This window comes from Aquarana catesbeiana, linkage group LG01 (genome assembly GCF_042186555.1).
Source record: "Aquarana catesbeiana isolate 2022-GZ linkage group LG01, ASM4218655v1, whole genome shotgun sequence".
Lineage (NCBI taxonomy): Eukaryota > Metazoa > Chordata > Amphibia > Anura > Ranidae > Aquarana > Aquarana catesbeiana.
Window position 1 is genome coordinate 700,587,341 of NC_133324.1, and position 14,913 is coordinate 700,602,253.

A 14,913-nucleotide genomic window follows, 5' to 3' on the forward strand; every position below is an offset into this window, starting at 1 on the left:
CTTGATCTAATATTTCACAGCAGGGCCCTGTGGGGGCTTACAGTCTTGTGGCCACAACAACACCTAAGGCCCAAATTTCTGCTGAGTATATAGGGCAGGCCCCTACTTTCAAACATCCAACTTACAAACGACTCCTATTTGCAAACGGAAGGAGACAACAGAAAGTGAGATGAAATCTACCCCTAGGATGGGAAATTCTCTACTGTAAGAGTTAATATGGGAAAAACTTTTCTCCTTTACACTGATGCTTTATCACCAATTCTTGATTCACTAAAAACCCCACATTTTCAAAAAACATTTGTCATTGGGATAAAAAGTGAGGTGAAATCTTCTGAAGAGGAGCACAGACAGCAAAACAAATGTCACAGGGGTGATAACCCTTCCCTATGTTTTACAAAAAGCTTAAAATAGATTTTTTGGCTGGAGCTAAACATGTTAAAAATGTACCAGTTCAAAATTACAAACAGATTCTACTTAACAACAAACCTACAGTCCCTGTCTTGTTTGCACTGCCTGTATACTGCTGTTCAGAGTATATAGGGCCTTGGGTCTCCACACCTTTCCTTTTTTAATTTTGGTGAGGGGTTCCCCTTAATATCCATACAAGACCCAAAGGGCCTGGTAATGGACTGGGGGGGTACCCATGCCGTTTCTCTCACTGATTTCCATCCATATTGCCAGGACCCAACATTACATTAAAGCAGCAAGCAGTTTTAAATGACTTTTATTCCTTTAAAAATGTCATTTTGTGCAGGGTGCATGGGAAACATGCGCCACTTTACAGGCATACTATAGACACCCCCCAGGTACGATATTTAAAGGAATATTTCACTTTTTTTTTTTTTTTTTTTTACTTCAAGCATCATTAAACTCACTGCTCCTGAAAAAACATTAGTTTTTAAATATTTTTTTGCATTGATACATGTCCTCTGGGGCAGGACCGGGTCCCCAAACCTTTTTAGGACAATACCATGCAAATTAGCCTTTAAAATGAGCACTTTTGATTTTGAACATTCGAGTCCCATAGACGTCAATGGGGTTCTAACGTTCGTGCGAATTTTCGGTCCGTTCGCAGGTTCTGGTGCAAACCGAGGTGGAACCGGGTGGTGTTCGGCTCATCCCTAGTGCTGACCCACTGCCCTTCTGATCTAATCTGGATACGGAAGTTATCTAGGCCTTGCCAGATAAGCCCACAGTCTGTCTGGAGATGTTCAAACTTGGAAGTTAAAGATCATTGACAGCCTGAAATGAAAAGGTTTTCTGAAGAGAAATACTCAGAGGGGTGTGCCACATCCCAAATATAACATAATTGACAGCCTGAAATAGCAGTCATCAATTTGGAGAAATCTGCCTGTTTCAGGGACTCAGGTTCCCAGGACACCATTTGAGTTGCCCTGTTGCTGCAGCTAGTAAGCCATTTTCCATCCACGGCCTGGAAGTTCTAGTGTCTGGTGCACTATAAGTTCTTTGCAATTGATCCCAAATTAATTTGTGGATAAGTGCGAGACACACATATGTGTGGGCTGGCTCTAATTTACTGGGATTTTGAGTGATACACAGTGATAAAATTTTATATACTCTATTATTTGCCTGTTTGGTCACAGCAATCACATGGTACAGAGCTGCTCTCATTGGCTCTGTACCTTTTGCCCTGGTTATGCACTGTCCAATCACTGCACAATTACAGGCACTGTATGCATGCACATGTGTGCACAGACAGAGAATAGGATGTTTATAGATGGCCACTACCAACAGGAAGCACTGGGGTTGATTTACTAAAACTGGAGAGTGCACAATCTGGTGCAGCTGTGCATGGTAGCCAATCAGCATCTAACTTCAGCTTGTTTATTTAGGCTTTGACAAAAAACCTGGAACCTGATTTGGTTTCTATGCACAGCTGCACCCGATTTTGCACTCTCCAGTTTTAGTAACTCAACCCCACTCTACTCAACCTTTCAACAGCTGGTCTACAAGTGGTTAAACAACCTCTGCAAGGGCAGAACTTTGTTACTTGTATGTTTGGATGAATAAAAGTGTGAAAAATGCACCACAACAGCTTTGCTCTTTTATTATGACAGTGGAAAGCGGAAAAACAAAAACATTGTTACGGCTTAGGAATAAGCTTCTTGAATAAGGTACCAAGAAACTGAAACCATTGAAACTGCCATGAGGAAAATATTAGGACTGACATCATTACCATTACTGACCTTATTCTGACGATGAGGGTTGCTTGTCTTTTTCAGGTTTTAATTAGAAAAAAAACAGAGAAAAAGGAGCTTGGTATTAATCGTATGATACCCAATATGGAGGCATTTCAGCCCACCCCTGAGGGGTGACATACCTCCATATTGGGTATCATAGAATATATACCAAGCACCTTTTTTTCTGTCTTTTTTTCAGTTTTTTTTTTCAGTTTTTCTAAAGGTGTTTTTACACCTTAAAAGGGCAGCTGGTAGGCATTACTGCCATGATTCTATCAACTGAGGCTTATCAGCCCACTTTGTATCAGGGCAGTGCCATCTTTTTTTGGTATTTTGGTTTAATACTTAATATTAGTCTCTTACGGGAACATTTATATATCAAATGAAACCATAATGAAGTCCAACCTCTTGATATGTCTGCCTGTTCCAGGTCAGTAACAGTACTGAAACCACTGAAGCAGCATGACAGCCAGGGAATTTGTATTTTCAATAAGAAAGTTAATCACTGGCTCCCTATTTTCTGTCTTAGTTTTCAATTTACATTCTTTTAATAAAGTAGAGATGTTTCATTTTCTGATTGATCAAACAATGCTACTGAAATCTCATACATTGCAACATGATAACTTTGGTACTTGGAACTTTGGTATCCCTTAAATAATGGCAATTGTGTAATTTGAAAAAGCTGTTTTGAAATGCTATTCGTTTCATTCTTATGTGCTTCTATTGTTCCCCCGGATACATTAAATATTACATACAGTATGTTATTTTCTTTTTTAGTTGTGTGACTGAATGAAAGCAACATCGACCACCCCTCAGTCAAAAAAAGTAAAAAAAAAATAGACAAATTTTTGTGTCAATGCACAAAAAGGTTAAGAAGCTCTGATGGCTGGCTGAATACTACAACAGTGAAAAGAGAATACACTTACAATAGAAGTATGAAACAGTACATGAAGGGGGTTAAGAATGTTGATGTTCATAACTGAATGTTATATAAATATTTGTACCATAAATTCAGTCCCAAGATGGTATTTGTGTGGAAACTGACTTTTCAATTCTGTAAGAAGAACAAGAAACTTTTTCATTAGAGAGAGTAACAGAAAAATAAAGCTTACAAAGTACTAATAAACAATATCCTTCCCCTCATTCCTTCTAATTAAATCAAACACTGCTGAAGGCTCAATAAAAAAGTCATAATGTCTGACTCCTAGCTACGTTTGATCTAGATTGTTAAACAATGGTAAAACAAATAAAAGAAAGGATGACTATCAGTTTGTGAAATGTCATCTTTAATTTCTTGATTGGATCACTAATCCTTGCCATTCTCAATAAAGCGGAAAAACAGTGGAATTCTGACATCCCTCTAGGTAAAGTATATCTTATGTGTGCTGCATAAGAATTTATTTTAGATACTGTAATTGTAAATGTACATTCCTTTTCTTATATCCTAAGGGAAAATTGTCCTGTGTTGTTAATACCATTATAAACATAATCTTTTGTGTCACTTACAAAGTAGTTAATGATAAAAGTTTAATTCAAGAAAAACACAGTTAAAATAGTCAAGATCAAGAAAATGTCAGAGAGGCTTGGTACTTGCCCGCTGAACCTGGTGTCAGACTGCTCAGAACTAGTACTATGAATTTGCTTGCAAAAGGAACACACAATGGTTGATTTACTAAACCTTTCTTTGGCAGGATGTATACTAAAATTGGAACTATACAGAGAAGATTAGCATGGCCCCTGCGCAAGTATCACACGCAAATTCGTGAAGCGTTCCACATTTTTTCTCTCTTGTTATCTCCTGCCTTGACTATTGCAACTCCCTTATTATAGACTTACCTCTCCATAGGCTATCCATAGGCTATTCCCTCTTCAGTCTATCATGAATGCTGCTGCCAGACTCATCTACCTTACCTTACTTTACACTGGCTTCTGACTGCCCAGTAAATTAAATTCAAAATACTAACTACAACATACAAAGCAATTCACAACTCTGCCCCCAGCTACACCACCAATCTTGTCTCCAAATATCACCCAAACTGTCCTCTCCACTTCTCTCAAGACCTCCTGCTCTTAAGCTCACTTGCCTCCTCCTCCCACACTCATCTCCAGGACTTCTTCAGAGCCTCTCCTATCCTCTGGAACTCTCTACCTCAATCTGTCCAGCTATCTCCTACTCTGGCTGCCTTTAGGTGATCCCAGAAAACTTACTTCTTCAGGGAAGCCTATCACACCTCCAACTAATCTTTTATCCCTTCCTTCACCTCATCCCCACAGTTAAAACTTCTGTACCCCACCCTCTTAGATTGTAAGCTCTCATGTGCAGGGCCTTCTTAATCCTCTTGTATTTTATCATATTGTGACTGTACTGTCTCCCTTTTATATTGTAAAGTGCTGTGTAAACTGTTGGTGCTATATAAATCCTATATAATAATAGTAACATGGTGGCCAATCAGCTTCTAACTTCAACTTGTTCAGTTAAGGTTTGACGAAAAAAAAGGGAGGGAAGCAGTGCTGAGCCAGATTTTGCATTGTCCAGTTTTAGTAAGCCAACCCCATAGACTTTAACATTACCACACCAGACTTTTGTAAAACAACTATTTACAAAATTAATTTAACCCTTTAGTTACTAGAGCCTTTTTTTGTGTTTGTTGAACATGTTTAAAAAATGATTTTAGGCCTGAAGATTACATAAAACTCCCAAACATTATATATTTTTTGAATGAAGACACCCTAGAGAATAAAACAGTGGTATTTGCAATTTTTTCTATTGCACACAATATTAGCACAAATGCTTACGAAATGCAAAATTTCTGTAAAAATGCACTCATTTTAGGTCACATAAATGCAATATATTACCCGATTTTTTGTTAAAATATTAAGGATGATGTGAAGTCTTAAAATTGCATGCACCCATGATATAGCAACAAACTTTGGTACGTTGCCTTTCCATAGGCAACACTTTAGAAACCCCTACAGGTCATCAGTTTAGATTTAACTGTGAATAATGTGCCTAGAATTATTGCTCTCACTCTTCCACGTGCAGTGATTTGTAGCATGCACAGCTCAATCAACATTTTCAGTGCATAGGCACCTCTGTTGTATGCATTTATGTTTGTTCATGCATGTATGTAGGGGTGGGTTTCTCAAACATTTTTTTTATTTGAAGAGCCTGGGGATAACTTGAAGGCTATATTCACCTTTTACTGAAAAATAATACATTCACATTTTTTTGTAGATTAAAAAATATGTATTTATTATTTTTTTGACAAGAGCCTGTAAAGTACTGCATCGACAATTAGTGGATTGCGTGTGCAATTTCAGGATCCTGCATGGGCTGTCAGCTTGCAAGCTGGAAGCATTGTGAATTGACCATGAGTGCACTACTCAGTACACTCATGGTCCATTCCAGCTGCTGCAATGGAAGTTTTCTCAGTCGTTTTCTCATTCACAGATTCCTGTGAGTGAATGATGTGGCTGTGTTGGCGGAGCCCAGCCCTTTACATTTTTTATATTATTTTGTTTTTTTTTTACTAAAAATTCTCTTTTCATGTATGTATGTGAGTTAGGGACCTTAAGCTCCTTGCGGGCAGGGACTGATGTGAATGTACAATATATATATATATATATATATATATATATATATATATATATATATATATATACTATACACTATACAAGCACCTCAAAATAGATTTATTAAAAACTCCCCTATATGATGCTTTTTTTTGCTGGCAGGTTCTCTTCAATCATTTGCCGTCTGCGCTATAGCCAAAAGACAGCTACTGCGTGGACTTAATTTGCCAGGGGGGCATCCATGGATGTCCTCCCGTACTTGAGCGTGGCACACTCTGTGATCAGCGAGTCTATGAGACTCGCCTGATCACAGATCTGAGTAAGGGGTCGATCCCCTTAAACAGAGCCAGTAATCGGCTATTTAAAAAAAAGCTGATTGCTGGCGGCTGCGAGAGGGACGTTGGTCCTGATTGTGGAGAGGTTTCTGTGCCCACTAGCCTCACCTACCAGTGCCCACCAGCGCCACCTACCAGTGCCCACAGTGCCACCCATCAGTGCCCACAGTGCCACCTATCAGTGCCCACAGTGTGTCATCCACAGTGCTGCCTATCAATATCACCTACCAGTGCCACCTACCAGTGCCCATCAGTGCCACCTACCAGTGCCCCTCAGTGCCACCTACAAGTGCCCATCAGTGCCACCTATCAGTGCCCATCAGTGCCACACCTCAGTGCCACTCATCAGTGCCACCCACCAGTGCCACCCATCAGTGTCACCCAGTGCCTTCTTATCAGTGCCCATCAGTGTCGCCTTATCTGTGCCCATCAGTGCAGCCCATCAGTGCCCATCAGTGCAGCCCATCAGTGCCCATTAGTGTAGCCTTATCAGCGAATATCAACAAAGAAGAAAAATTACTTGTTTGCAAAATTTTATAACAGACTATTAAACATGTTTTTTTTTTTTCCATGGTGATCCATGGTGAAAGCAATACAAGTGGTTAAATAGTTACATAGTTAGTCAGGTTGAAAAAAGACACAAATCCATCCAGTTAAACCTTAAAAACAATAAATAAATAAAATAAAAAATATCGTACAATCCAATATACCCAATTTTATACCCACAGTTGATCCAGAGGAAGGCAAAAAACCCCAGCAGAGCATGCTCCAATTTGCTACAGCAGGGGAAAAAATTCCTTCCTGATCCCCTAAGAGGCAATTGGATTTTCCCTGGATCAACTTTACCTATAATGCCCCATACACACGGTCGGACTTTGTTCAGACATTCCGACAACAAAATCCTAGGATTTTTTCCGGCGGATGTTGGCTCAAACTTGTTTTGCCTACACACGGTCGCACAAAGTTGTCGGAATTTCCGATCGACAACCACGCGGTCACGTACACCACGTACAACGAGACTAGAAAAGGCCGGTTCAGAACCAAGCGCAGCACCCTTTGGGCTCCTTTTGCTAATCTCGTGTTAGTAAAAGTTTGGTGAGAGATGATTCGTGCTTTTTCAGACTCGTGGCTTTCAGATCGTTTTCTGCCGTTCAGTTTGTGCTTGTGGGTTTGTATCTGCTCTTCAGTGCGTGCAGCAAGTTCCGCGTGACTTTAGGTAGTCATTGTATTCTTGTTCGTTCGTTACTGGTTTTCAGGTCGCTCTTCACAGGCCTTGCTGTTCTTCAGTGCGTTCTGTTACTTCGTTCTGAGCAGCCGACCGTTTTCTAGCCATGTTTCGTATGCGTACTCCTCGTACAGTTCGTGCTGTGCGGGGGCTTGGTGTTGGGGTCCTGACCTTGACACAAGTCCAGTCCATGAACAGGGTGGGGAGGAGTTCATGGACCAAGAATTGGTTGCTTCAGAGTGACCAGTTCTGTCATATGCCTTTGCTCTGTGAGATCCGTGAGAATAATCCTGATGATTTCAGGAACTTTCTCAGGATGACGGACCCCGTATTTCACCGTTTGTTGGCTTCGCTGACCCCCTATATCAGCAGGCAGGATACCTGCATGAGGAAAGCCATCACTCCGGAGCAGAGGCTCGTCGCTACCCTGCGGTATTTGGCCACAGGGAGAAGCCTGCAGGACCTCAAGTTCTCGACAGGCATCTCCCCCCAGGCTCTTCTTTGTGGACATTTACTGCTTGTGTTTGTTTGAGCTGACCCTGACAGAAATGTGTGGAGTCCAGAAAATGTCGTGATTGTGTAACCTTATACAAAGCACTGTTGGCTGTTATTTACTAAATGCAAAGACACTTTTCACTACAAGTGCACTTGCAACTGCACTGAAACAGCACTTGTAGTGCAAAGTGGATTTGCCCTTAGGAAATTACCCCCATTTTCTCATAAAACAACAATTACATCACCCCAAAAGTGTTGTAGCGTTGAGACAATAATCCACACATTCTTGATGAACAATCTTTTTAATACCTGCACAATCACATGTGCATTTACCAAAGGTTTTTCTGACAAACCAACATGTTTGTTGTATAACAATTTTTGTGGTGTCATTATCCAAAATCAAAATGTGCATTTTATAGAAAACAGGCCTGTGTAAAACCAACAAGAAAGACACAAATCTTGATCTTACAAAGTTCACATTAGGTAGAACTTGAAGGCAATATCAGACATCAGTATTTAGGAACTGTGTTTGATATTGCGTTCAGATGGGGGAAAATCACCCCTGGAAAAGCCAAATTTGGAAGATGCACACAAATTTCCCAATGTCAACATGTGCTATCTGCCATCAGGGGGGATCAAGGGATGTGTTTTGGGGGAGAAACCCCTTCCTCACCGCTACTTTATTATTGAGGAAGGGGTTGCACCCCCAAAACGCGTCCATTGATCTCCCGTGATGGCAGATAGCACATGTTGGCACACTGTGTGCATCCTCCAAATTTGACTTTGGGAAAAATCACAAAAACTTTTCGCACATTGTAGCAGACAAAAGAAGAAAGTGATTTGGAGGGGTTTTAAACTCGCCCCAAAAACATCAATGATGTTTTTATATTTTGGAATAACATCATTGATGTTTTGCTTGATGTTTTCCAATTGTAAATTACACCCCATGATCTCCCCGATCAGGATCTGGGCACTTTCGGATGTGAAAGGATCTACATCCACAACCTCACGATCACCTAAAATGAGAGGAACCCAAAATAAATTAGGTTTCCAAAAAAATGCCGCCATCCATCTCTTATCGGAGCCTGTGGTCGCAGACACTCACCTGTTGTGGTGACTAGTTCCACCACGTCTTCATCCTCCTGCTCATCTTGTGTTGGGGGGATTTCCCCTTCTTCCAGAGGGGGGGGCTCTGGTCTCCTCGGATGAGGGGTGTCCTCCGAGTCTTTTCTCCCCTATGTAAAACAAAAATGGTATAATTAGCACACAGATATTTAATGTCAGAACTATAAAGATGAAACATTGCTTGGAAGTGGGGTACAATTATCTATTTTAGCTGAGTTCCAAGATGTAGCTTTTTTAGTGTCCTTTGTCAAGCTGCAATACTTTACCTGTTTAGTACAAGCTTCACAGATGGAGACCCCCCCTATAGTATACACTGGAGCACCTGTGTGCCCCCCCCCCTAATAAAAATGATGTTCTTGTGTCCCACACTAGTGCTCCAGTGTCCAGATGTGAAAACAGCTGCTGAGTGTCCTCTCCTTACACACAATCTAGTTTGCATTTCATTCTAGTAACAAAGCCATCTACACAACCCAATTCTTTGAAGCCAAGTATAGGGCGTCAAAATGGTGGCCAAATGCATATGGGCTAAACAATGGTATTTTATAATCCGAAATAAAAATGTGTGATCCGAACGAATAATGTGCCCATGAACATGAAAGTTGACATTTTAAACTGTACAACAGTTCCTAAAAGCACATGGAGCAGCACGAACGTAATAAACACAAAAACAATAGGAACACAGCACAACTGCTTACTTTTTTGCAGCACTCTCCGGATCTTTCTGTACTGCTCATGTTCTCGTAATTTCAGGTCCGACCACCGCTTCCTGAGCTAATCTTTCGATCGTCGTACCCCGAATTTCCGGTGCAGACTCCTGACCACTTTCGCCATGATCTTGGCCTTTCGGACATTGGGGTTGGGGTAAGGCCCATACTTTCCATCATAGTCGGCCTTCTTCAGGATGTCCACCATCTCCAACATCTCCCCAAAGGACATATTTGAGTCCTTCAATCTCCTTCTGGATCGGGACGTTTCAGGCTCCGGCCTTTCCTCCTCCTCCTCCTCCTCGTTGCTACAATTAGCACGATCCTGCTGTCTATCCGCCATGTGCTCTTCCCCCACTGCGCCGAACGAAAAGGGGCGGGGAATAGACTAGAAAGAACGTCAGGGGCGGGCGGAGTTATACGCATGCGCAGTGTGTATAAATCGTAACACGCGCGCGTCTTACGTACGATCTGTGAGCGGAGGAAGGAGCATCGGAGATGCCGATCGTGATAACGAAGGTAGGATCTAAACTTGGGCCTATACTGCTTCGAAATGGAAGCCTATATTGTAACAAGATTAGGGGAGTTTGGCCTGACATTAGGGTTTGTCTTGTGTTGTGTCTTGCAGAGAAAATGGATGGGTTCAACGACCACAATTTCCTGCTCCTGTTTATTGACAAATACAGGGAGCTGCCCTGTCTGTGGCAAGTGAGACACCCCCACTATAACCATAAACAAAAGAGGCAGGCAGCGCTGGAGAAACTGCTGGAGTTGGTGAAGCCGGTGGTCCCCACAGCAACCATCCCTTATTTAAAAGCTAAAATTGGTGGCCTGAGGAGTACTTATCTTAGGGAGCGCAAGAAGGTCACAGATTCCCAGAGGTCCAGAGCTGCAGCAGATGACATTTATGTCCCCAGGCTGTGGTACTATGAGAGACTGCGATTTCTGTCAGACCACACTGAAGTCAGGGAATCCCTCTCTACTCTTCCTTCCACGCTTCCTTCCATACCAGCTGAGGCTTCTGATGTCCAACCTGGGCCTTCTAGCCAGGAAGAAGTGGAGGAGCCCAGCTGGAGCCAGGTATAGCATTCTTCTACAGATTTCTGGGCAATAAATAAATTATGTTTACTAGATGTTATTATTGATCATTAATTGAAAGTGTTTTACATATCAATAGACAGTAGTGGGCACCCAAAATTGGGACAAGAATGAAAACTGCTGGGCTCAGAAGGATAGTCTGTTATATTTGTTAACATTCAATTTGCAGCAGTCAGGAGGTGAAAATTGTGTGTGATTGATGGAAAAAATACTAAAACTATGTCCCTTTTTCATACACAGGAAGACCTCAGCCAGGAGGAGGCTGTGGAATGTGTCAGCCAGGAGGAGGCGGGGATTAGTGTCAGCCAGGAGGAGGCGGGGATTAGTGTCAGCCAGGAGGAGGCGGGGCTAAGTGTCAGCCAAGAGAAGCCTGGGACAAGTCGCAGCCTGACTGAGTCTCAGGTTCCTCCCCTCCACTTGCCATACAAAAGGGCCAGGAAGGCCACTCCCAGTCCTGTGCAGGATTCAGCATACAGGCTGATCCAGGAGGCTTCTGCGTCCCTCAGAGCCTTCCCCAGTGCTGCAGAGGCCTTTGCCTGCATAGCTGCCACCAAATTGCAGGGCATGCAGGAGGGCCAACGCAAGCTCTCTGAGGACCTGATTCATAAAGTCCTACGTAAGGGGGAGAGTGGGGAACTGACACCCAAGACGGATGTCATTGAGATCGATGATCCTCCTCCTCCTCTTCCTCCTGCTGCCACAACTCCACCACCAGAGCCACCACGTGGAAGGAGGCGTGGAAAGAAGACCAAAGAGTGATGACCCTGGGTTCAGTCTGGTCTGACAGAAGATGCAGTCTCTCGTATGACCACAGCCTGGGGACACAGATGTCATCTGCTGCTTTCCAGATCTCTCGGACTTCTGGACCAGACTGCCCTCCCTTAGATATGAACTCCTCAGGCCACCAATTTTGCTTTTAAATAATTCATGTCTGCCCTGGGGGTCCAAGGCTTCACCCACTTCTGCAGTTTCTCCAGCGTTGCCTCCCTCTTTGTTTTTTTATAGTTGTGACCCCTTAATAAAATTTTTTTAGGTAAATTCTACTCTCCTGTGTGTGTGTTTTCATCCAAAAAGGACAGTTTGTTGGTGACGATTATGGTACATTTCTAACATAAAATGTGAAATTAACAAGGGACAACAACACCAAACAATCTCCTACAGATTAAATAGAACAACATATCAATGGTGTTGTGGGAACATGTCACAAAAACACACAAACATTTTCGGGAGTACAAATCAAAATCACCAAAAAAAAAAAAAAAAAAAAAGAGAAACACAAAAAAAGATTCTACATTAAAGGCAAAAAAAAAAATATATATATATACAAAAATATGTTGTCAGATGTGAGAAATCAAAATATATTGAGGGAATCCCGATAAATAGTAACGAAAGAAGTTTGTGAGAAGTGTGTGTGAATATGAGCATCAAAACTACTTAATTCTTGTCACGTTTTAAAGAAGAAGAGAGTGCGCTGTATTAAACCATTTTGAACATTGCAGCGTGACGAAAGTGCTGTATCCATTGTGAACGCTAAGTTTACCAGAACGAGCTGTCCCGTCTCGGAATTTCTTCTGAGCATGCGTGGCACTTTGTGCGTCGGAACAGGCCACACACGGAATTGACGCGATCGGATTTTGTTGTCGGAAAATTTTATCTCCTGCTCTCCAACTTTGTGTGTCGGAAAATCAGATGGAAAATGTCCGATGGCGCCCACACACGGTCGGAATTTCCGACAACACGCTCCAATCGGACATTTTCCATCGGAAAATCCGATCGTGTGTACGGGGCATAAATGTTAGTACCCAGTTATATTATGTACATTTAGGAAAGTAGCATAGCTGCATAGCTTGGTGTCATCTGCAAAGACAGAAATGTTACTTTTGATCCCAGACCCAATATCATTTATAAAGATATTAAAAAGTAAGGGTCCCAGCACTGAACCTTGGGGTACACCACTGATACCCTTAGACCATTCAGAGTAAGAATCATTAACCACTACTCTCTGAATTCTGTCTTTTAGCCAGTTTTCTATCCATTTACAAACTGATATTTCCAAGCCTGTAGACTTTACCTTACACATGAGCCACGTGTGGGGAACTGTGTTGAACGCTTTTGCGAAATCCAAGTATACCACGTCCACAGCCACCCCTCTGTCCAAGGTTTTACTTACCTCTTCATAAAAAGAAATCAGGTTTGTCTGACAACTTCTGTCTTTCATGAATCCATGCTGTCTGTTGCTTAATGTTTTTTTCCAGTAATGTGGTCTATGTGGTCTTTTATTAAACGCTCCAGTATCTTCCCGACTATAGAAGTTAAACTAACAGGTCTATAGTTACTTGGTAAAGACTTTGATCCCTTTTTAAATATAAGCACCACGTTCGCCCTGCGCCAATCCAGTGGTACTATTCCCGTCATTAATGAGTCCCTAAAAATTAGATACAATGGCTTTACTTTCAGAACCAGTCTTAATCAATTTCCTAGTGCTATCATCAATGACTTTTATGATAAACTTAATTTCTCTATGCTAAGTAATCTTATGTCTCTATGGTGTCACACCCCCACCAGACATGTGCCTGACTGTTCTGCTGTTTCTACTCTGGTTGTTTGGTCTAAGGCTGGTTACGGTAGGTCGCCCTACTAACTAAGGGATATTAGTGCAGTAATCTCTTATGCTGAGCCTTTGTGTTCTGATGGGGAACTGCCCCTCCGACATTACACACTGATCAGCGCTTGCAGCCATTGACTGCCAGTGCTGATAGGATGTCAGTTGGATTCTGGTTTTTCAGCAAGACCATTCAACAAAAGCCAGCTTCTGTTGGACAGGCAGTTGTACACAATGTCCGAATGTCGATTTTTGGATTGTGTGTACCCAGCTTCAGTGCGAAAACACTACTCCATAGAAGTCATAGTTTCCATACACTTCAGTATATATATTCTTTGAGAAAGATGGACTGAGCTTCATGGAAATGTTAACAATAAAAGAATGCTGCTGTTTTAAAATACCTCCTCTACAAGACCCATGAGTGCCTCTATACTACTATTAAAAAGGCAGGGATGCATGAAGTTGCTTGATTATTCTTTAGTAAAAGCAACTAATTATACTCCCTGTGCTATATCCCCCTTGAATTTTGTTTGTTTTTGGTGTTTTAGGAGAAAAACCTGGTTGCTTGTCTAGATTACTATCTTTATCTGTTTGCATCCACCCTCTAAAATCTTTTGTTTTCTCCCACTGGGGACATGCATTGTTGGATTTAGGTCTGTAGTGCACTATATCAGTATTGAGTTGGCCCACTCTTTACAGTTATAACAGCTTCAACTCTTCTGGGAAGGCTGTCCACAAGGTTTAGGAGTTTGTCTATGTGAATGTTTGACCATCCTTCCAGAAGCGCATTTGTGTGGTCAGGCACTAATGCAGACGAGAAGGCCTGGCTCGCAGTCTCCGCTCTAATTCTTCCCAAAAGGTGTTCTATAGGGTTTAGGTCAGGACTCAAGGCCAGTCAAGTTCCTTCACCCACCCCAAAACTCACTCATCCATGTCTTTATGTACCTTGTTTGTGCTCTGGTGCGCAGTCATGTTGGAGCAGGAAGGGGCCATCCCCAAACTGTTCCCACAAAGTTGGGAGCATGAAATTGTCCAAAATGTCTTGGTATGCTGACACCTTAAGAGTTCCCTTCACTGGAACTAAGGGGCCAAGCCCAACCCCTGAAAAACAACCCCACACCATAATCCCCCCTTCACCAAACGATTTGGACTAGTGCACAAAGCCAGGTCCATAAAGTCATGGATGAGCGAGTTTGGGGTGGAGGAACTTGACTGGTCCTGACCTCAACCTGATAGAACACCTTTGAAATGAATTAGAGTGGAAATTGTGAGCCAGGCCTTCTCATCCACATTAATGCCTGACCTCACAAATGAGCTTCTGGAAGGATTCCCAAACATTCTCATAGACACACTCCTAAACCTTGTGGACAGCCTTCCCAGTAAAGTTGATACTGTTGTAGCTGCAAATAGTGGGTCAACTCAATATTGAACCCTACGGACTAAGACTAGGATGCCATTAAAGGTCATATGCAAAGGCAGGCATCCCAATACTTTTGTTAATAGTGTATGTGAACCTGAAAATCCTTCCCAGGACTTGAGAACAGACACATCCCAA

General features: G+C 42.1%; 1 non-coding gene across 1 annotated transcript; it reads left to right on the forward strand.

Moving 5' to 3' along the window:
• The first annotated feature begins 3,880 nt into the window (after nucleotides 1-3,880).
• On the forward strand, nucleotides 3,881-3,983 carry LOC141125004 (U6 spliceosomal RNA). Its single transcript, XR_012241313.1, has one exon. It is a non-coding gene; the product is annotated as a U6 spliceosomal RNA (small nuclear RNA).
• The last annotated feature ends 10,930 nt before the right edge of the window (nucleotides 3,984-14,913 follow it).